The following is a 23,663-nucleotide window of genomic DNA, read 5'->3' as shown; positions in this document are numbered from 1 at the left end:
CATTTTAAACGTCATTACTCTGCTGGCTCGCATGGGCATTCACATTCACTACCTCTGCTCCTCCTTCCTTCTGCCTGGAACGCTCTTCCCCTGGGGAAGAGCCACCCGTTATTCACATCTTGGCTCAAATGTCATCTCCCCAGAGGTCTTCCCTACCTACCCTTTCTAGGAGGTAAGTCTTCACTCTGACATCCCTTGCTTTATTGCCTACATAGAATTTAGCACTTTCTGAAATTATTTTCTAAACTGGTGATCATGTTAATCACCTGTTCCCCCAGCAGAACCATGAGGACAGGAACCCTGCCTAGCTTGTGCATCACTATATCCCACATGCCTAGAACAGTGCCTAGTATACAGTAGGTGCCCCCAAATAGTTTCTGAATGACTAACCTATTTCATTAATACTCATAACCAACCTTGTAAAACAAACACAAAAGCATTATTATTCCCATTTTACAGATGAGGAAACTGAGGCCCAGAATGATTGACTTGTTCAAGATCTCAGCTAGATGGTGACAAAGTTGAGAAAAGAGCCTGGGTCTTTGACATCCAGTCCATGGCTACCTGCACTATATAGCTTTTTTATACCAAAAGTTTGAGAAGTGAGAAATTCTTATTAATCAAGAATTACTTTACATACCATTCATTTATTCAACAAAAGATTCTGAGCAGTTACTAAATCCAAGAAATATATTAAACACTATGGGAGATAAAAGGATATAGGCAAGATATATTTCCTGCCTTCAAGGAACTTACCATCTTTTAGGGGAGTTAGAATAAGCACACAAATATCAATAAAATAAAATTGAAAGTTGTAAGTGCTGTTATAGACTGAATTGTGTCCACCCCAAAATTCAAATGTTGAAGTCTGAACCCCCAGCACCTCAGAATGTAACCTTACTTGGAGAAGGGCATTTTAAAGAGGTAAAGGTTCAATGAGTTCACACGGGTGGCCCCTAAACCACATAACCATATCTGGAGATGGGCTTCAAAGAATGATTAAGTTAAAATGAGGCCATTTCATATATATACAATGGAATATTACTCAGCCATAAAAAGAAATGAAATTGAGTTATGTGTAGTGAGGTGGATGGACCTAGAGTCTGTCATACAGAGTTAAGTAAGTCAGAAAGAGAAAAACAAATACCATATGCTAACGCATATATATGGGATTTTAAAAAGCGGTACTGATGAACCTAGTGGCAGGGCAGGAATAAAGACACAGACGTAGAAGAGAACAGACTTGAGGGCAAGGGAGGTAAGGGGAAGCTGGGACAAAGTGAGAGAGTAGCACTGACATATACACACTACCAAATGTAAAATAGATAACTAGTGGGAAGCTGCTGCATGGTACAGGGAGATCAGCTCAGTGCTTTGTGACCACCTAGAGGGGTGGGATAGGGAGAGTGGGAGAGAGGCTTAAGAGGGAGGGGATATGGGGATATATATATATATATATATATATAGCTGATTCACTTTGTTGTAAAGCAGGAACTAACACAATATTGTAAAGCATTTATACTCCAATAAAGATGTGAAAAAAAAATGAGGCCATTAGGGTAGAGCTCTAATCCAATAGGACTACTGTCCTTATAAGAAAAGGAAGAGACACCAGGGAAGCTAAGGAGAGAGGCCTCAGGAGAAACCAAACCTGCCTACACCTTGATCTTGGACTTTTAGCCTCCAGAACTGTGAGAAAATTAATTTCTGTGTTTAAGCTACTTAATTTGTGTCTCTCTCTCCTCTTCTTATAAGGACATCAGTCACACTGGATTACTAGCCCACCCTGTTCCCGTATAACCTCATTATAACTTAACTAATTATATCTACAACAAAGCTATTTCCAAATAACATCACATTCTGGAGGTCAGGAATTCAACGTATCTTTTGGGGGGAGGGGGGCATTTACAATTCAACCCATGACATGAATGGAGCTATATTCTATAGGACATAGGAAACATAAGATCAGGATCCATGGGAGAAAAGATTTACCTCCCATAAGTGCGATTCGTGCTAACACAGAGGGGTGTGTCAGAGTTCAGTGCAGGAAACCGAAGTCACTCTACATGTCAAGCAGAAGGAGATTTAATACAGGGAATTAATTACTCAAAAAGAAGAAAAAAAGAGCACTGGAAGGCTAGAAAGGGTAGAAGTCAGGGGGTCTCCAAGGGACTGGGGAGATACAAGGAGGAATACAGAGGTGAATAATATAAGGTCTGTATTTGAGAGGACCATATGAACACCAGTCAGTTCTTTAAGTCCAGCCAATCCACCAAGTCTTTGTCATAACAATTGGCTGGTTCAATCTTACTCAAAAAGACTCTTTCTAAAACTTTTTCTGGAATTAATGGAAAAAATAAACCCCACAAGGCTTGGGGCTTCCCTGATTGCGCAGCGGTTGAGAATCCGCCTGACAATGCAGGGGACAAGTGTTCGATCCCTGGTCCGGGAAGATCCCACATGCCACGGAGCAACTAAGCCCGTGTGCCACAACTACTGAGCCTGCGCTATAGAGCCCATGAGCCACAACTACTGAGCCTGTGTGCCACAGCTACTGAAGCCCGCGCGCCTAGAGCCCGTGCTCCACAATAAGAGAAGCCACTGCAATGAGAAGCCCGCACACTGCAACAAAGAGTAGCCCCCGCTCACTGCAACTAGAGAAAGCCCACGTGCAGCAGCGAAGACCCAATGCAGCCAAAAATAAATATTTTTTTATAATTAAAAAAAATAAACCCCACAAGGCTTGATGTAAAGATTATGTTAACCCAGAGCGGTCAGGGCCCCACCAGCCCACCAGTGGAAAGAGACTGGCAGAAAGCAGAGCCTGAAGAGGGAGAGACAGAAGAAATGCTGATGGCTTTCTCTGAGCCCCTGGATCCACCCACGCCTGATGCTGGTTTTCCTCAACAGAAAAAAAAAAAAAAAAAGAAGAACGGAGCAGGCCAGAGGCGCTGCCATCGTCATGACCCGTGGTAACCAGCAGGAGCTCACTTGCCAGAAGAATATGAAAAAGCAGAGCGACTTGGTTAAGGGAAAGCGCCGAGCTGACGGGCTTTCTGCTGCCGCCCGCAAGCAGAGGGACTCAGAGATCATGTAGCAGAAACAGAAAAAGGCAAACGAGAAGAAGGAGGAATCCAAGTAGCTTTGTGGCTTCATGTCCAACCCTCTTGCCCTTCGCCTGTGTGCCTGGAGCCAGTCCCACCACGCTCGCGTTTTCTCCCGTAGTGCTCACAGGTCCCAGCACCGATGGCATTTCCTTTGCCCTGAGTCTGCAGCGAGTCCCTTTTGTGCTTCCTTCCCCTCAGGTAGCCTCTCTCCCCCTGGGCCACTCCTGGGGGTGAGGGGGTTACCCCTTCCCAGTGTTTTTTATTCCTGTGGGGCTCACCCCAAAGTATTAAAAGTAGCTTTGTAATTCAAAAAAAAAAAAAAAGAACCTTTTTTTTTTTTTTTTGGTGAAAAAAAGAACCATCCAAAATTCATTCTCCAACAGACAGCATCAGCAGGTAAAAACTACAGCGGTTTCTCTGTAGATCATACATTCACAAGGTATTATTACCTTAACAAGTGAGAAAGCTTCTGGTATATTTTCTGTAATAATATCCACTTCACAGTGTAAACAGGTACTATTATTGTGTTCACTTACAATTCCAGAAGGAAAGGCACAACCTGGCAAAACAAATTTTTTTGGATCCTAAAGCCAGGTGCAATTACCGAGAGATAGACTTGAGAACAGTCGCAATCCACTTTTCCACATAGAAGGGCAAAGACTTCACCCAGAAATGTGGGTCTTTCTTTCTCCTTCCTTGTTAAATCCTCAAAAGTAACGCTTCATCATCTGCTTAATATCACACAGACAAAAGAGGGATTAAGAAAAAAAGAATCACAACAACATCTTGAACTTCCAGTTGCTCCCATCAATACATCAACTCTTAGGTTTACAACTGGGCCTAGGAACACTTCAGTGGTCATCAAATAAGAAAATAGGGACTATAGCTACAAAAATAACACATGAATGAGGTAGATAATTAAAGCTTTCACATCCACTACTTGCCTGTTCCAACTTGGTAGCCTTCATGCAATACTCAGAAGAAAAAATATATATATTCATAATTACTTGGCATAAGTCACAATCAAGGAACTTCTGGTACAAATTAGTATAAGAAGTTATTAGTTACTAGACTTAACTGAACTAGGGGTTAAGTCTGGAGAAGTGAAAAAGAAACATCATTCCAGGTAGGAATGCTTGGCATATAGTTAAGTGCTCAATTATGATTTTTTAATGAATTGTAAAGGAAATGGAATGATAGAAGACCATATATGTTTGGGGAGAACCAAGAGACCAATTTGACTACAGGGATCTCACTGAGACTCTGTACACTTTATTTTTATTTTTTCTAATTTTATTGAAGCATAGTTGATTTACAATGTTAATTTCTGCTGTACAGCAAAGTGCCTCAGTTATACATATATATATTCTTTTTCATATTCTTTTCCATTATGGTTTATCATAGGATATGAATATAGTTCCCCATGCTACACAGTAGGACCTTGTTGTTTATCCATTCTATACATAATAGCTTACATCTGCTAACCCCAAACTCCCAATCCATCCCTCCCTCAGACTCCCTCCCCTCTGGCAACCACACCTCTGTCTGTTCTCTATACCTGAGTCCATTTTGTAGTTATGTTCATCTGTACACTTAAAATGTGGAAATTGTATGTTATGTGAATTGTATCTTAATAAAGCTGTTTAAAAAACTGTCAAAAAAACCCCAGTTATTCAGGTTATTACATTCTCTCTGTTCATTAATCCAATATAATTGGATAACTTAAAACCAACAGTCCAACTAATAAAGAAAATAAAATCAATAAGATGTGACAAGTACACGACAGCAGGAAAAGGAAAGACAAAGCTACCTCCAAACTCAAGTTATTGGGAGGAAGTAGGGATGAGAATGGACAAAGGGAAGTCTATAGGAAGAGTAAGTTTGGGAGGGAAAGTAATGAGGTTGGTTTTGGATTTCGTGAGCTTAAGATTCTAGGATGACATGAACGGAGCTATATTCTATAGGACATAGGAAACATAAGATCAGGATCCATGGGAGAAAAGATTTACCTCCCATAAGTGCGATTCATGCTAACACAGAGGGGTGTGTCAGAGTTCAGTGCAGGGAACCAAAGTCACTCTACGTGTCAAGCAGAAGGAGATTTAATACAGGGAATTAATTACTCAAAAAGAAGAAAAAAAGAGCACTGGAAGGCTAGAAAGGGTAGAAGTCAGGGGGTCTCCAAGAGACTGGGGAGATCAATGACATGCTACCGTAGCTGCAATCCCACCTGCTGCCACCCCTGCGCCTAAAGCCCCTGGAGGCTGGTGAGTAGGCGTTGGGATGCTGAGTGAGCCACCACGGCGGCCTCTTAACACATTTCCACCACCTTGACTCTCAATGGCCATGGCTGCAGAGAGATCTCATGCAAGGGCAATGAATTGGGGGAACTTATCTTGCATCTGGAATCCTAGCTGCAAGAAAGATGAGTTACCTTTCCAATCTCTCCAGGTAGAAGGAAGAGGAAATGGCAATCGAGAATGCCAAGGCATGGCTTCTACTACAAGGGATATATGAATATGATGACAGACTAGGTAAAAGAGCAACTAATTGTCAGTGTGATCACTGTACAGCTTTCAACAAGTGCTTTCACACACTGAGTCTGTTTCTCCATCTCTAAAATGAGGCAACTGAACTAAGCAATTTGTAAGGTCCTCTTCAGCCCAGCTCTTTTAGATGTCTGTGAAAGCCACGCAAGTCCTGACCTAGAGTTGAACAATTTTCTTCCTGGGAGTATTAACTTCCCAGCCAACAGACCAGCCCCACACATTTGAACATAATCATTAAACACCTGGCAAGAAGTGCCACCCCACATTCAGTTTAGTAACTCACATTCCAGTCCAATTACTGTGTGCTTCATAAGCAAGTACTTATTAGAATACAGTTGTTTCTCTGAGCAAGCAGTATTTTTAGAAGGGAAATTACAATGATTATCTTCCAGATATAGGCATGAATAATATAATTATTCCTCCTCTCTCTCTCACTGTTAACGTTTCCCTTCCAGGCTGTCTTAGATGGGAGGCTTCTAGCCAGTGGCTCAATGCAGTCACCTTTCCCACTCTGGACCCTTTTGCCCCTTCAACTTAGGATCCTCCCTATCTCTTTATCAAAACACATCTGTCCTGGGTCCTAGAGGAGCTTAGGGATTTGACAAGGGTCCTACTTATTACCTCTTCTTCTCTGACTTATGACTGCATGTGAAGTTGGAGGGAATTTGCGGGGAGAGACAAGCAGCACACTGACAATGAGGCAACTGTATGGTTTGGAGCATCTGTGACCTCTTTCTGGGTCTCTGAATCCCCACCTCTACATTAAGAGGATTGGATTAGACCAGGAATTCTTAACCTGGGATACATGGGCAAGCTTTGGGGGATTTAAGGATAAGCCTAAATTATATGAAGTAGGTCATGTGTGTAAGGAACATTCGTGTCCCCAGTTTCTATTTGGGGGAATAATGTGGTCATATCAGCACCACAGCAGAGCAAGTGATCTAGCTAAAGCAATCAGTGCTCTCTATTTCCTGGCAAGGGTACTGGTTTGGAGACGAGCATGTGCCTAAAACTTCCAACCAGATCCAATCTTGTGACTTTTATTGGGAATGCTAAAACAGAGACATTCTTTCCTGCTAGACATATACTATTAAGAATGAATTGCCAGGAGCTTCTACCAGCCATCTTGGAACCCACAGGGGAGCCAGCCTTGGGATAAAGCTGACACAGTAGGAGGCAGAGCAGAGAGACAGAAGAAATGAGTCTTGGCGAAATTGTTGAAGTGCTGGATCAAGGTTCACCTGATAACCCTAAAGTTTCTAATTACATAAACCAGTAAATTTCCTCCACTGTTTAAGCTGCTCTGAATAGGGCTTCTTCTGTAACTTGAAATTAAAAGCAACTTAAATGATAGGATTATGTTTATCTGTGAAATGCTCTAAGGAGAGAAGCCACAGTTTTCAGGAGATCTTCAAAGGAATCTGTGACCCTCCAAAATATTTTAAATCCTTAAACTAGGAAAATCTTTAAGGTCTCTTTGCAGCATTAGCGTTCTGAAATCTTATGACTCTATGAAATTCTAAATTGTTGGTTTGACTGATAATGTGTAACTCACCCATTCTAAAAATAGCTTTTTTAGAAACAAAGTTGATTTTTTCCATTACAAATAAAAGATGCTTATTACAGAAACTTGTAAACTATAGGAAAAAAAACTAAACAGAAGGACAACCACTGTTAATATTTCTGAAGTTTCCACGCAACATTTTTATTTTTCTATGCATAATCTTAGGGAGATTTTCATACAGCTGAGTTTACACTATATGTGCAATTTTGTATCACACTTTTTTCACTTGACATTATCATATTGTTCCCACATCATTATAAACCTTTTGTAAACAGCCTTTTTTAACGACTTCTTAACATTCTGTATTCTATAATTTACTTTATCGTTCCCCAAATGTTTGGCAAAATGAGGTTGTGCCCAGGTTTTGTTTTTGCTTGTTTATTTTCTTGGGTTTTTTGTTCTGTTTTGTTTTTGCTATTCTATTTCCTTTTGTAACAGAAGCCTCCTTGCTGAACGTAAAGGAAGGAGGCACTGGTCCTGGAGTGCCTATCACGATGTCAGACCTCGTGGGGAAAGAGGTGGAGTGCCATCTGGACACGGGGCAGCCTCTGCCTGGCCATGGAGACAACTCCTGGGTCCTACATCAATCCAATGTTAAGCCACCTCTGTCCCTCTCATACTTCTTCCATTTGGATGGGGCGCCACAGGCAGCATTCCTGGCCTCTCTCCACCTTGAGATGGAGTGTCTGCCCTGATCGGTGAGCTTGGGAAGGAGCCCCTTTCACGGAGGACCAGCACAGCCCTCTGTTCCCTCCTCCTTGTTTTTAGCAGGTCAGGCCCCAGTTTGGGCAGCTCTGCAGTGATCCAGCTTTGTCTGTAACAGGGTGAGCAGTCTCATTCTGTTGTCCAGCAATAAAAATTCCCTTTAATCTCCAAAATCTGTCTGATTGGGATAAAGGTGATATTTTGGTCACCTATCTCCTTAGGTTTTGTCTAATTTTTCCATTGGTTCAAGCAAAGAAGAAGGATGCTATTTATCCAACCCCTTCAAAACTACAACTAAGACAACAATCTCCTCCACTGTTGCTGAATTTCTTCTGTCCTCATCCCACAAGCAGGCTGTTGGGATTTGGGATTCTGTTTAGAGGACTTAGCTGAAGGTAAAACTTCTTGCTACCTGTGGATCTCGGCAATCAGTACTATGCTCAGACAGATACCACAGATAATAGAATTTACTATTATTTACAACAGCCACTCCTGTTTCTTGAGTGGTAATCATGCACCCTGCATTGAGTTAGATGCTTTACACACTTAGTTCAGGCTAACAAAAACCCTATGAGGCAGGCAGTCACCTCCATTTTACAAGTGAGGAAGCCACAGCTCAGAGAGGTCCCGTAACACCCAGACTCACACCGGCAGCAGTGGCCAGGCTAGGATCCACACTTAGATTAAAGCCCATGCTGAAAGCCCATGCTCTTAACCTCTTGGCAGCCCAGTGGGTTCCTCTGAGGAGGGGTCAGGACAGGGGGAGGCAAAGGAGGAAGGACCCCCATACTCCCTCAACACTCAGGCCAGGGAACTGCACCAGGCTCAGAGCCCCAGCAGAGCCGTTATCTTTCCCGAGGCCACCTCCACAGGGTCAGTGTGGTTTAAAGGGAACTGCGGCGGGGGTGGGGGAGGGTTGCTATTTATTTTGGGCTTCTGTTTTTTGCGGTAAAATTCATATAACATAGAACTCACCGTTTTAAGTTGTACAATTCAGTGGCATTTAGTACATCCACAATGTGTGCAATCACCACCTCTATCTAGTTCCAGAACATTTTTATCACCCCGGAAGCATACCTTATTACACAGTCATTCCCCATCCCCTCCTCCCTCAGCCTCTGGCAAGCACTCACCTGCTTTCTGTCTCTATGGGTTTACCTTTTCTGAACATTTCATAAGAATGCAATTACCTGTAGATTTCTCATGGGTGATAATAGCTCACAACTCACTCATTCTGTAGCTAGGGAAGCAGTCCTCAAAGCACAGGGTAGAAAGAATTCTCCTCTCGCTGCCTACCCTGACTTCCTACTTTGCCACTGAGCTGAGCACCCACCCCCTCTCCCTACCTCCCTTATACCTTCACTCTAAAAAACAAAAACTTTCCCAACCAATGAGCCGATGACTAGGAAATCTAATGACTCAACCCTTCTTCTCTTGGCTCAAGAAGGTCAAGGCCAAAATGACAGAGTTTTAATCACAGTTTCAATTTCATTACTTGTGATTGGTCCGTTCATATTTTCTATTTCTTCCTGGTTCAGTCTTGGAAGGTTATACCTTTCTAAGAATTTGTCCATTTCTTCCAGGTTGTCCATTTTATTGGCATAGAGTTGCGTGTACTAGTCTCTTAGGATGCTTTGTATTTCTGCGGTATCTGTTGTAACTTCTCCTTTTTCATTTCTAATTTTATTGATTTGAGTCCTCTCCCTCTTTCTCTTGATGGAGAAACAGTACGGAGGTTCTTTAAAAAACTAAAAGTAGAATTATCATATGACCAAGCAATCCCACGACTGGGCATATACCCAAAGAAAACCATAATTCAAAAAGACACATGCAGGGCTTCCCTGGTGGCGCAGTGGTTGAGAGTCCGCCTGCCGATGCAGGGGACACGGGTCCGTGCCCTGGTCCGGGAAGATCCCACATGCCGCGCAGCAGCTGGGCCTGTGAGCCATGGTCGCTGAGCCTGCGCGTCCGGAGCCTGTGCTCTGCAACGGGAGAGGCCACAACAGTGAGAGGCCTGCATACCGCAAAAAAAAAAAAAAAAAAAAGATACATGCACCCCAATGTTCACTGCAGCACTATTTACAATAGCCAGGTCCTGGAAGCAACCTAAATGCCCATCAACAGATGAACGGATAAAGAAGATGTGGTACATATATACAATGGAATATTACTCAGCCATAAAAAGGAACGAAATTGGATCATTTGTAGAGACGTGGATGGATCTAGAGACTGTCATACAGAATGAAGTAAGTCAGAAAGAGAAAAACAAATACCGTATATTAATGCATATATGTGGAACTTAGAAAAATGGTACAGATGAACCAGTTTGCAGAGCAGAAATAGAGACACTGATGTAGAGAACAAACGTATGGATACCAAGGGGGGAAAGTGGAGGGGGGGCAGTGGTGGTGGCGGTGGTGGAATGAATTGGGAGACTGGGATTGACATGTATACACTGATGTGCATAAAATGGATGACTAATAAGAACCTGCTGTATAAAAAAATAAATAAAATTCAAAAGTTAAAAAAAAAAAAAGAAGACCAAAATGGCACTGATTATGTCAGAAGTTCAGCAGTCCAAATAGCCTGGGCTCCTACAGGAGTCCTCAGTCAATGAGCACACAATTCCACTGTCACGTCCACTTCCACCCATGCTAGCCTTCACCCTTGGCATAGGAGCTCTGAACACTGTATACATTCTTAGAATGTGTTATCTCTTCTTTCAAGATGAATTCAAGTCTTCCCGAAGTAGCTATGGAAGTAAGCAGTGAGCCTGGTTCATCATTCCTGTCTGTGAATGGAGAAGGTTGGAGAAGGCACAGGAGAGCTTCAGAGTTACTCAAAATGAGACTGCCAGAGTACAGAGTAGGAGAGGCAGAGAAGGACTGACTGATGGGAAGTCAGGACCAATGAGGACAACAGGGATGGAGGGATTCTGTGCTGGAAAAGGACTTCTACATCTTTCAGGACCATCCTGTGGAAATATGAATTGAGACAGAGACCACCTGGCTGTCTCTGGGAAATTATACAGGCACACAGCATTTCCCTGGAATTTCTCTCCTGCTCTGCACCTGACATGAAGAAAAAGGTATCCACCAAGGACTTATAAATTCCAAAAAGTTCCTAGGTCGGTTCCAAATTCTCTGCATCTCAGCCCAACAAGAGAACTACCTATATTCACATGACAGAGAAGAGGAAGGAGGGAGCCGTAACAGGAGAACTGGGACAGATGAGACACAGCAGCCCTTGGTCCTACGGTGTCCCCTCCTGCCTTTTCTGAGTAGCATTCTGTGAACCTGAATGTCCAATCAGGATCATGAAGGCTTCTCGCTCTCATTAATCGTAGAACTCGTGTCACGCCCACCACCATCACCCACCCCCAACATACACACACACACACACAACCCTCCAGTATCACTAAGTCAGTAGGCAAACACCCAGGATCTCTTTGGGAGGTTACCATTCAATGGATTGAAAATACAGAAATGAGTGTTCTGTAGCTAACAATCCTAACCCTAGAGGCTGAACTGGGAGCACAGAACACTCACCCCTCCACTGACACCCTGTTTCCTAGGGCTGCCACAACAAATTACCACAAACGGGGAGGCTTAAAATGACATAAACTTATTGTCTCATAGTTCTAGAGGCTAGAAGTCCAAGATCAAGGTATTGACAGGGCCATGCTCCCTCCAAAATCTCTAGGGAAGAATCCTTCTTGGCCTCTTCTGGTTTCTGGTGGTTATTAGTTACCCTTGCCGTTCCTCGGTTTGTGGCAGCATCGCTGCAATCTCTGCCTCTGTCTTCACATGGTGTTCTCCCTATGTGCCTATGTACACATGTCCCTCCTCTGATAAAGACACTAGTCATTGGATGAGGGCCCACCGTAATCCAGCATGAGCTCATCTTAACTTGCAAAGACCCTATTTCCAAATAAGGTCACATTCACAGGTTCAGGGAGTTAATATTTGAAGACATCTTTTGGGGTAACATAATTCAACCCCCCACACCCTCTAATAAGGACCAAACCAGAGGCCTGTGGCATGTTAACAATAGAAAGAGTTCCTATTATCGGTTCCTTGGACCTCAAAAATATATCATCATCAACACTACAAAACAGAAGTATTTATTTAGCACTTCCAAGTGCCAAGCGTTGTGCTATTTTACGTGGATTTTCTTGTTAATCCTCAAATTGACTCTGTGAAGTAGGAACTAGTATTAGTCCCATCTAAAAAGGGAAGAAATTGGAGCTTTAGAAAATTAAGTAACTTACCCAAGGAATATAGTGATCGATCCAGGATTTGAACCCAACTCTCTCTGACCCCAAAGCCCACCAAATTTCTTCCATGCTTTATTTTTCACGCCAAGCTGTGCGATTTGGGGCAAGTAAGTACCCCTCTCTGGGGCTTCAGTAGCCCTATTTGTAAAAAAGATCAGTTCCCCTAGTTTTCTAAGGGCTCTTCCCGCTATGAGTCCAGAGCTCTTTGAGTCTTTTCACCCAGGGTGAATAACCACTCTGGCCAGCTGCTCCACTTTTAAAATCCACTGCAGAAAGGTCTGCTCCCTGACCCCCTCCCCTCCCCTCCCCTCCCCTCCCCAGCAGCCAGACATCTTGCAGAGTGTGTTTAAGCATGATTCAAATAAACAGGACTGCAAATAACTTTTCCAAACTCCAATACCGGGTTCTGACAGCCTCATCAGAAGCAGGAATCATTTCTATCTGCACATACACTTCAGAGAGGGCCTAACTGACCCACAGGGAAAGACCAGCTCCACCAGCAACACACATCTTTACAGCACTTGGGGAAAAAACAAACAAACTTGGATTTCTAATTTGTTTCTCATCAGCTGTATGCTTCTGGAGCTAAGCAAGAACCATCAAGTACGCAAAGTCTTTCACTTGACTTAAATGAAAGTTCAGGTTCCAATTCCACATTTCCTGACCCCCTCCTCCTGGCATTTTTCCTCTGCTTCTCACTCCACTTTCCAACTAGGCCACATATGTGGGGCTCTAAACATCACCACAGGAGAGAAGCAAGCAAGGGAAGGGGATGGGGAATAACTAAAAGATTAGGGGCAGTAAAGGAGCTGGTGGAAACATAAAGAACATCACTAAGAGGAGCTGGACCCAAAATGATCACAAAATCGTAAGATGAATCACATTTATTGGATGCTACTGGTTTCAGGCATATTTTCTCTTGTAAAGCTCTCAGCAATTGAGAGGCTGCTATGTATGGTCCCACTTTACAGATGAAAAAACCAAGGCTCAGCTAGTAAATGAGATTCAGGACCATGTGTGGCTGATTCCAAAGCCTCTTTCTTCTACAATCCTGGAGCCCCCAGGGACCACAAAGAATAAAACAGTCCCTGTTTTGCAGTTTACACTGCTCTTGGTGTCACAGCTGCCAACTTCCAAGAGTATATTCTCTACTTTTTCTCATGGAGGAAGAGACAAGATTTTGCTTTAATGAAGCAATTAACAGATAAGATTACCTGAGATCCGGAGTCTCAGACAGAATCAACGCTTGTCAAGAAAGTGGTCATCTTCACTCTCCACTCTCCTCCCTCTGGCTCCTGCGGCAATGTCAAAATCAAGGACTAAAGGATTGCTGAAACCTCTTGAAGCGACAAGATTTTACTCCCCTAAGCTACACTCCCCATCCCCTCCCAGCAAAGTTGCACGTTGTGCAAACCTACGCTCACGTCCTGGCTCCCTGAGCCTCCCTCATCTGTACGGTGAGGGTGACACTGCTGTATACATCCTGAATCCCACAGCTCCTCACTCCACCAATCCCTGAGGCCCTATCCAACCCCAATCTCCTGCAATAGCCACCTAATTTATCTCTTGCCTTTCACCCTTGCTCCGTTTAGCCATGCTGTCTACCCAGCAGACACAGCGATCCTTTAAAAATGTAAATTAAGTCACGTAACTGTCTTGATCAAAACCCTCCAGTGGCATCTCATCATGCCTAGAATTTAAAAACCGCGTTGTCGTGGGGTAATTCCCTGGTGGTCCCGTGGTTAGGGCTCCACGCTTCCACTGCAGGAGAGCGGAGAATGAAGATGACCACTCTTTCCAAGCGTTGATTCTGTCTGAGACTCCGGATCTGAGGTAGTCTTATTTGTTAATCGCTTCATTAAAACAAAGTCTCGTCTCCTCCTCCATGAGAAAAAGTAGAGAATATACGGTCCCGTGGTTAGGGCTCTGCGCTTCCACTGAAGCAGGTACAGGTGACCAGGGAACTACGATCCTGCATGCCACGTGTCTCAGCCAAATAAAATAAAAAATAAGATAAAATAAAATAATAAAATAAAACAAAATACTCTATGTCGTGGTCTCCAAAGCCCACTCCTGCCTGCTTCCCCTACACTCTCCGCCTTGATCCCTCCACGCCAGCCACGTGGGCACCTTCTATGGATAGTTCCTGCACTAACTGGTCCTTCCGGCCGGCATTCTCTTCCCCAGAGTTTCACACGCTTCCTTCCTCACTTCATCTGGGTGTCTATTCAAATGTCCCTTCTCCAGAGAAGCTTTCCCTCGCCTCCCCAATTGCAGCTTCCCTAGCAAACTCTAAAAGCTTCTTTGCCTCATTTTTTTCAGAACATTTATCACTGCTTAAAATTTTACAGGAGTATAAATTGTTATGATTGGTCACTTCCACTAAAATATAAGCTCTGTGACAAAAGAAGTCTTGTCTGTGTCGTTTATTCAATACTTGTCAAACAGTAGGTGCTTAATAAATATTAGTATAATGAATGAGACCACATAAGTTTTGGCAAAGACTGCTAGCTGTCTCCAATATCCATTCTCCCCTCTTCCTTTAAGTAATCAAAACCCCAAGCTGTAGTTCAACACATTACCACCCACCTAAAGACTATGTTTCCCAGACTCCCTTGCAGCTAGGTGTGTCTGTGTCACTAAGTTCTAGCCAATTAGGGTTGCCAGACAAAATACAGGATGTCCAGTTAAATTTGAATGTCAGATTAACAACCAGTAATTTTTTACTATAAGTATGCCCCAAATTATAAGTCCAATAATTTTTTTAGTATAAGTATGCCCCATTAGGACAAAAAAAGTATTGGTTGTTTATCTGACATTCAAATTTAACTGGGTGTCCTATATTTTTGTTTCCTACATCTGGCAACTCTATGGCCAACAGAATATAAGAGAAAGTAATGTCCACAACTCCGAGGTCACACCCTTAAAACTAGGGGACATGTCCTCACTTTCTTTTCCCCTCCTTGTTGGCTGAAACACAATCGTAGAGGAGGTGTGAGTCATCTTTGACCCTGTAGACCAGGAGTCCAGGCCCCAGGCTGATATGATAGAACAGTGCTGCTCTGCTCTCCAGATCCACCTGCTAGCTCAGACTTGTACATGAGAGAAAAACTACCTTCTGCTTCATTAAAGCCTCTGTTATTTTGTTCTCCATTAAAGCAGCTAAATCAATATCAGAACAAATGCAAAATTATGAATTATGGTAATTTGTGTGTCTGCTACATCATCAGAAAGCCTCAATAAATGTTTATTTCCTCTTCTCCTCACTAACAGCGTTGTCCCCTCTTTACCAAATTTCACAGCCCTGTTTTGAAGGAATTTGGCATCTTTATGCTTTATCAGCAGCTCTTGCAAGCGCAGACTGTTTCAAAGCGGGGCTGCAGGAATTCAGCAGCCATCAGAGGCTGTGCATCCTCTTGGCCTCTGAGGAGAGGGGCTCAAGGTGAAGCTTATTCATAGGGTAAAATTAGGCAAAGGGACCAATAAGATTTTCAGTTCTCCCAGCACTGATTGCCAGCTGCCTGGAGAAGCTCCGGAGTTCCCTGACACACAGCTCTGAATCCTGGAAATACTCTCATCTATGGAAACCCAGGGAAAAGAGAAGCAGCTGAGAGTCCTTCTGCACGGGGGTCACCATCAGCTCAGCCACAGTCACAGACACCCAGACCGGGGAGGAACCTCCGGGTCTCCGTGGCAAGTTCTCTCCTCCACGCCCATCCACTGCTCCCCACACCTTCAGATGGCTGGTCTCTGCTCCAATGTCACCTCTTTAGAGATACCTCCCCTGGCCACTCCATCTAAAGGAGAAGCCCCGTCACCCTCCATTCCTGCCTTGAACTTTACAGCATCTATCTCTTCCTATTGATATTATATATCTACTGGGTTATCGTCTGCCTTCCCCACTGAAAGGTAGGCTCCCTGAGGGCAGGGAATTTGTCTCTCTTATTCACTGCTTCACACCCAGCACCTCAGACAGTCCCCAGGCGATGAAGAGGTACTGGATAAATATTTTTGAATAAACAAATAGAAGACAGATACGCGTACAGATATAGATCTAGATGTAGATATAGATCTAGATATAAATATAGACATATCGGGGTCACCAACAAGCCAAGCAGATCTTACCAATGGCTTCCAGCACAGGGTGACGAGAAAAGTGACAAAACCTCCATGTGCATGATAATACTGATGTTTCGTTAAAGAAAACTCAGCTTTTAGTGTAAGGTTTGACTCCCTATTGACATAGAAACCTCTGCTGGGTAGAGGTAATGTTTGCACAGAATGTGAGAGCCAAAGGCATCTGAAGTTCAAGTCCCCGATGGGGAAAGAGAGCCCAGAGAGATGATGGGGTCACACTAACAGTAGCAAGTAATATCTGCAAAGCACTTTTTAGTTTTGGAAGCATCTTCACTTCCTTATTTCTCACTTGATCCTCACAACAATTCTACTGGGCAAGTGGTGGTAATATTAATAGCATTATATTATTTACAATTGCCAAAGTATGGAAGCAACCTAAGTGTCCATCAACAGGTGAATCGATAAAGAAAATGTGGTATATATATACAATGGAATATTACTCAACCATAAAAAAGAATTTAAATTTTGCCATTTGCAGCAACATGGTTGGACTTGGAGGGCATTATGCTAACTAAGTGAAATACATGAGACAAATATTGCATGATATCACTTATATGTGGAATCTAAAAAACTACAACAAACAAATGAATAAAACAAAAAAGAAGCAGACTCACAGATATAAAAAACAAACTAGTGGTTACCAGTGGGAGAGGGAAGGGGGAAGGGGCAATATAGGGGTAGGGGAAGAAAAAGGGTTATTATGGGACTACATGAAATCATGTGTTTGAAACTTGAAAACTGTAAAGCAGTATAGAATTTAAAGAATCTTTCATTCAGTAAAAAATAATACAATGCAATAAAATAAAATTAAAATGTTGGTAGCATTATAATTATATTGAAATACAATAATTAACCTCCTGAACTGTGCACTTAAAAATGGCTAAGATGGTAAATTTTATGTTATGTGCATTTCACCACAACCAGAAATTAAAATTATATATGGGTATATCTATAAAACTATTAGCCACAACTCTATTTTGTACATAAAGCCATTAGAGCTCAGAGAGGCTGTGATTTGTAAAAGTCACACAGTAAGGGATGTGTGGGGAAGCCAGCCTCACATCAGGACTTGCTCTGGACCTTTTCTACAGGGAGAGGGAAACTTCACAAACATGCCAAGAACCAACCTCAAGCTAGAAGCTCAGTGCCCTGAGTTTTCTAAGGAAGCTTCTAATACACTTAATCCAGCACAGCTGTTCATGCAACTCTGCTGGAGAGGCCTGCCTCCTGCATGATACTGTGCCGAGGGGTAGCTGATCCAACAGACAACAGCTCAGCACAGACTTGAGTGTCATTTACTCTCATTTCATGACAATTAATTTGCTTGGGGACCAAGGGTGTTCAGTAGTTACATTAAGATGCAAAGAAAAAATAAACATTCATGCATCCTTTATCTCCTCATTTCAAGACAGATAAGTCCCATCAGTGTCTGCAGAAGATATTCTCATTGACATTGTTTATCTGTTCCACTTGACTCCAAATTACACTTGAGAAACAAGAACTATCATACCACGGTGTTTTTATAAAGCAGTGATGACTACAGGGGGCCAGATATTGAAGAGAAAACATCTAGCCTGAGATTCTACTGCAGCATAAACTCAGTGAGATATGGCACAAAGAATCAGGCCCAAACATGCAGGAGAGCAAGAAAGCCTTCCTGGAAAAACCCATCTGGGCTTGAGTCCCTGCTTAATATGCAGCACTGTGCACATTGGATTTCATTTCATGTGCCAACTTTGCTCCAACATCTAAATCACTGTGTTAAGAAAGAGTCTGAAGCCTAATCAGAAGTTACAGTCATAGCATGGAGCATAGGACATCATAAGTACCTGTGTTCTGATCCTCCTCCAGCTCTCCCACCTCACTTAGATCATGCATCTCTCTTTCATACCGGCTCTCTGGTCTTGATTCAATATCAGGCTTCTCAAGATAGGGTGGCAAAATGGTTAACTTTGGAACCAAAGAGAGTTACATTGGAATCTCAGCTCCATCACTTACCACTTACATGACCTTGGGAAGTTACCTAACCTCCCTGATCTTGTTTTCTCATCTCACAAAAGGGGAATAATATTGCCTACTCCGTAAGATTGTTGTGTGAATTAAACGAGATATTTTGTGCAAAGCACTGGGTACAGTGCCTGGTGGCAGCAAGGGTTCAATAACTGGGCTATTCATGATGCCCTATTATGCCTTGCACTGTTAACCCCAGAGCACATTTTCAATAAGCATTTATTAGCAGTTATCTTAGGGTCGTGAGAATGAATGATCTCTTGGTTGGTTTTTACTGTACTTCACTCAACACGAATTATGCTTTATTGAGCACATATTATGTGCTAGACCCTGCTGCACGTGGTTTGTGTCTCAACTCATCTAATCCTCACACAGTCCAATCATTCTGTGGCTGGGGGGGACAGGAACACGCACCCGGGCAATCTGGCTCCGGCACCTGCCCTCTTAACCACTACTGCCTCTGCCCAGGAGCAGCTGCTACTTGTTTTGTAACCAGAAAATCAAAATATTTTAAAAACAATTTAAGATAGTAAATACACACTTGTTGAAGGACTGTCAGCTCTCATCTGAATTTGCAAGAACCTGATGATTGAGAGATTGACACTTCTTTTTAATTCAGTCGAAAATTACTGAGAGCAGAGTGTCAGGTACAAAGCAAGATGCTGTGGGAAATATAATAGAAGAAATGATGCCTTCCCTTCAGGGCCTTTAGATGTGGAAGGTGAAATATTATTGCTAGTAGCTGACATCCATTTACTGTGTGCCGTGTGCCCAGTCACTCTGCTAAACACTTCGTCTACATTATCTCATTCAATACTCATGACAAATCGATGAAATAGGTATGATTAATGCCCCCATTGTGCAAATGAGGAAACCAAAGCTTTTAAATCTTAATAACTTGCTGGAGGTTCCAGGAAGAAAAACCTGCACAGGTTAAGTGCCACGTGGCTGCCACAGGCAATGATTCACATCCATCTTTCTCTTCCCCACTGTCTTAAAAAGCAGGCCACCTGGTGGGTGCTTGAAACATTCCTGGCAAAGTGAATACCCACTTTTCAATACACTCTCATTGCTAAATATCCGTGCATTTACCAGACATTAAAGTTTACATGCACATGATTACAGAGTTAGTGAGTTCTAAAGAATTCCACCTTCAGAGTTTATGGGCCTCTTCATACATCCTCCCCACCAGCATCTCCTCTTCCACCTTCAGCATTTGGAGATGGGCCTGAAATGGAAGACATTGGCATCTCCCTGCTCTCGCCTGTTAACACTCAATTTCAAGATGTTCTATTACACCTGATTTACGGTCTGACAGAGCTCATTCTAGCCCACGACCTTGAGCTTGTCAAATGCACGGGGGAAAATTTGCTAACGACTGTGTTCATCTTAATGCACTGTAGGGAATTTTTTAAGTGAAAAAGCCTCAAGAAGCAAGGACATTTCAAACAGCCAATTATGAATAACAATCGTTTGATGGCTGAGCACTGTAGATCTTCCAGCTCATTCGGTTTTCATCTAATTAAATCTTTCATTTCCACGGGCAGCGTGCAGTACAAACTTGTGTCTGCTTTTGTCGGCTGGAGATAATCAATAGCAGACATGTGGATGCATTTCAGCATTTATTAGCAGCTCAATCGGAAGTTGTTTTATTTTAATAACATCCTTGCCTTTGTTCTGTTCAGGATAAATCGACAGCTTTGATGAATAACAGACAGAAAACTGGTTTGTATTATCCCATTAAGAGTAAAGAAATCAGAGAATGAAAGGGAGCTGAGAAACTGAAAAACACTTTAAAGCTGTATTTTCCTTGTTATCAAGAAAAGGGAGAAACAAAAATGCCTTCCATTCGCTCTAAAGTATCATCAAACGTATTTGACTTCAGCTAGATATCCCTTCCAAGACCAAAACAATAAATTCCCTCATTCTGAAGCTTTCTACCACTTTTATTTGCTGATCATAGTTAGTAATTCTTGGTTAATTTCCACTGGAGCTGCAATATGGATCAGAAAGGGGAGAACCAGGTACAAACTGTCATTCGTTCACCAGAAATGAACCCAAATGCCCAAAAGCTCACATCCTGAAATAGCAGGCACAGTGACAGGGGTCGGATGCCTTAGAACAAATACACAAGGTTCACCATGGTGAGGCATTTACAACAGCCTGCTGCACACCTTGGTCAGTGGAATTCAAACTGATCTGTGGGCCAGAAGACCTCTCTTTGAAATCTCGCTTGGTATAGCCAACCATTTACTTGACAGTGCCATGAAATATCTCCCAGGCATCTCAAATACAACATCTAAAAATCTGGATGTTTTGCCACAATAAGACACCACTTCATACCCATTAGGATGGAGGTTATCCAAAAACTTAATAAATAACAAGTGTTGGCAAGGAAGTGGAGAAACTGGAACCCTTGTGTACTTTGAGTGTGAATGTGAAATGGTGCAGCCACCGTGGAAAACAGTTTGGCGGTTCCTCAAGAAACTTAAAATAGAACTACCATATGATCCAGCAATTCCACTTCCAGGTATAAACCCAAAAGAAGTGAAAGCAGGGGCTTGAACAGATATTTGTACACCCATGTTCGTAACAGCATTAAATAACAAGCAATAAGCAAGAGCTGAAAGGTGGAAGCAACCCAAATGCCCATCAATAAGCAGATGAATAAATAAAATGTGGCATATACATACAATGGAATATTATGCAGCCTTAAAAGGGAAGCTCTGACACAGCCTACAGCATGGATGAACCTGGAAGACACTGTGCGAGTGGAAAAAGCTAGTAACCAAAGGACAAATACTATACGATTATATGAGGTACCTAGAGCAGTCAAATTCATGGTGACAGAAAGTAGAATGATGGTTGCCAATACTCGGATTTTTCTTATTGTGGTAAGACATATATTACCACAATAAGAAAAATCTGAGTATTCTAACGCCCAGATATAGTTGCCCTCTGATATTTCCCACCTGAGCATACAGTGCATCCATTCACTCAGGGGCTCCAGCCAGAGAGCTGGGAGCCAGTCCTGGTACCTCCACACTCAAGCCCCGAGCCCTCCAGGCATTTCTCCACTAGCAGCCAGACTGGGCTTTTACAGGCCTAAACCGGGTCCTGCTACCCTTCAGCTTCAAGCTTCCCCTTGCACTCAGAATCCAATGCGGACTCCTCCCTCTGAAGCCACGTGACCTTGCCAAATTCTTGTGCCACATCCTCCCTCACTCTGTACTTCTGTGCTTCTCCTCACACGCTGTACTTCCATTAGTTCCTCAAACTAACCAGGTTCCATCTTCACGCAGGGCCTTTGTCTGGAACATTCTCCCCTCATCCTTTGCAGGCCAAACACTCCTTAGACTTTAGGCCTCAGCATAAATGGAACTTCCTCAAGGGTGCTTCACAGCTGCCACATTGCAGAAAGAATGCCTCTCCTCTCCTGTCAAGTGCTCTCTTAGCCCCCTGGCACTTTCTGCATGCCTCTATCTGTACATCCCTCACTACCCAGGAGACGGTCAGATGCCTGAGGTCAGCGCCCAAGTTTGCCTTGATCCACAGTCCCAGCACTTATTGCAATGTCTGGCACATAGTAGGTATGCACTTGTTGATGAGTGAATAAACAAAGGAATGCATGTTCTTTTAAATCACCCAAACAACGGGAAGCAGAAACCCTGCCTTTAACCCAAACAGCCCCCACCTTTTACTTTCTTAGACACCCAGACAGGCCTTTGTACAGTAACGTGAAACACGTCCCACCTCCACTATCCCACATACCTGCTCATAACCATTGGCACTGGACGCTCGCACCCAACGGCACCCTTACAAAGGGGCCTTGCTTTTCCTGAGATGGGGCTGAGAGTGACACCTGTCGAAGACAAGGTAATTGCTTGAGTTGTTTCCCGCAGTGATACAAATCTACTGACAAGTGCCACACAGCTGTTCCCATACTCAGTTTTCAATGGCGCGCTGCCTGCTGTATTAGTGAGCAAGTCCCTTGAAACAACATGAGGTCAGCAATATTGACAGAATATAAAATTAGGTATGTAGCTGCCAAGCACCCCAGAAAGGTCCCGATTCCTTACCTCAGCAGTAATGAAGCTGGAGGCTCCCCGGCCATTCTTCCTCCCTTTGGCAAGCATCTTCCCCTAGGTAATGCTCCAACAAACAGTAACTTGGGTTACAGTGATGATGATGATTATTATGGACTCTATTTTATTCTCATTTAATTAGTAATTATTTTAAATTACATGGCTGAAGAGCTGCTACAATGGGCGTTTCCTGGCAGTCAGGGGTTAATTCTCCAAAAATGCAGAAATATGGGCTATTTTCAGTTCAGTCGTTAGACGCTGTAGTGATGAACGCCTCTCACTGCCATATGGTGCGGTCTAAACCTAGTGTCTTTTCACAACAATAGTTTCACTTCTATTACCATTAGAGAGAAATACGTAAAAACAGTTTTCTCTCTAAACAGAGCTCCCATGCCAGCAGGCCCTAGAGTACCCTAGAGAAGGAAAGCAAACCCTGCAGCACATGTCGGGGCCAGTTGCTCTCTGCGCCCCCCTCAGGGATGCTCAAGTTTACAGTTGATATTGAATTGGCCATAAAATGCACATGTCTTCATTTGGACTCACGAATCCGGTAACAAACCAGGGGTGAAATCCCAAACCCATGGGGCTCGCTGGTGGTGGATGCATGTGAAGCTACCTGGTTAACACCCTGTTTTTGCATTTTTGACATTTAGGGGTGGCTTTATTTCTACAGATGAATATGCTCTCCTCAAATCACTGAATCCAGGGAAATAATAAGATGAGGCTGGAACATCTTTTTGTGTCATAAAGTAAGAAAGTCCTCAAACGATGAAGAAATGTCAAAAGGACACAGGAAACAACTTGCAATGGCTCCCACTGGCCAAATCTGGGACATCGTGAGCATGAAAAGAAATACTGATAGCAACAGATTAGTATACAGTGAATAAAGTAAGTACTCATGAAGCTATACCTATAGAAATAAATGAATAAATAAATTAGAAAAGAAAGCTCTTCTTTACAGTAAACAACTAATAAATGCAAAAGAAATGATGGTTATTAGAAAATCACCATTTACTAACCATCATAGTAATGTTTAATTCAATCAAGAAACATCAAAGGATGCTAAACTCTAGTGGGTGAGAGATTGATGAGGAAAGAGATACATAGTCTCAAACTATCTCCTCACAAGATACTTATTAATTACAAAGAGACTTTACAATAATTTTACAGTAGAGACACCTGGCAGACAGCAGCACAATAAGTGAATCAAAGTTAAAAATACCAATAACC

At 42.8% G+C, this 23,663-nt stretch overlaps 1 protein-coding gene and 1 pseudogene across 3 annotated transcripts in view; one reads left to right on the top strand and one right to left on the bottom strand.

Annotated features, from left to right (window-relative positions):
• The window catches only part of SGCD (sarcoglycan delta), a 1,717,585-nt gene extending 1,695,282 nt beyond the window's left edge, over window positions 1–22,303 (bottom strand). The window contains exon 1 of one of the 2 annotated variants that reach the window (XM_079916704.1): window positions 22,120–22,303. The gene's annotated coding sequence lies outside the window, so the exon portion shown is untranslated. Of the gene's footprint in view, window positions 1–3,711; window positions 4,109–22,119 lie in introns of those variants that run through there. The other variant, XM_079916702.1, reaches the window with a different exon arrangement.
• LOC307184258 lies at window positions 2,617–3,417 on the top strand (annotated as a pseudogene). The gene has a single exon. The product of its transcript is annotated as an uncharacterized misc_RNA (transcript).
• Window positions 22,304–23,663: the final 1,360 nt, after the last annotated feature.

The sequence above is a fragment of the Stenella coeruleoalba genome (assembly GCF_951394435.1).
Source record: "Stenella coeruleoalba genome assembly, chromosome: 3".
Lineage (NCBI taxonomy): Eukaryota > Metazoa > Chordata > Mammalia > Artiodactyla > Delphinidae > Stenella > Stenella coeruleoalba.
The sequence above is the reverse complement of the archived record's forward strand: the minus strand, read 5'-3'. Positions and strand labels throughout refer to the sequence as shown.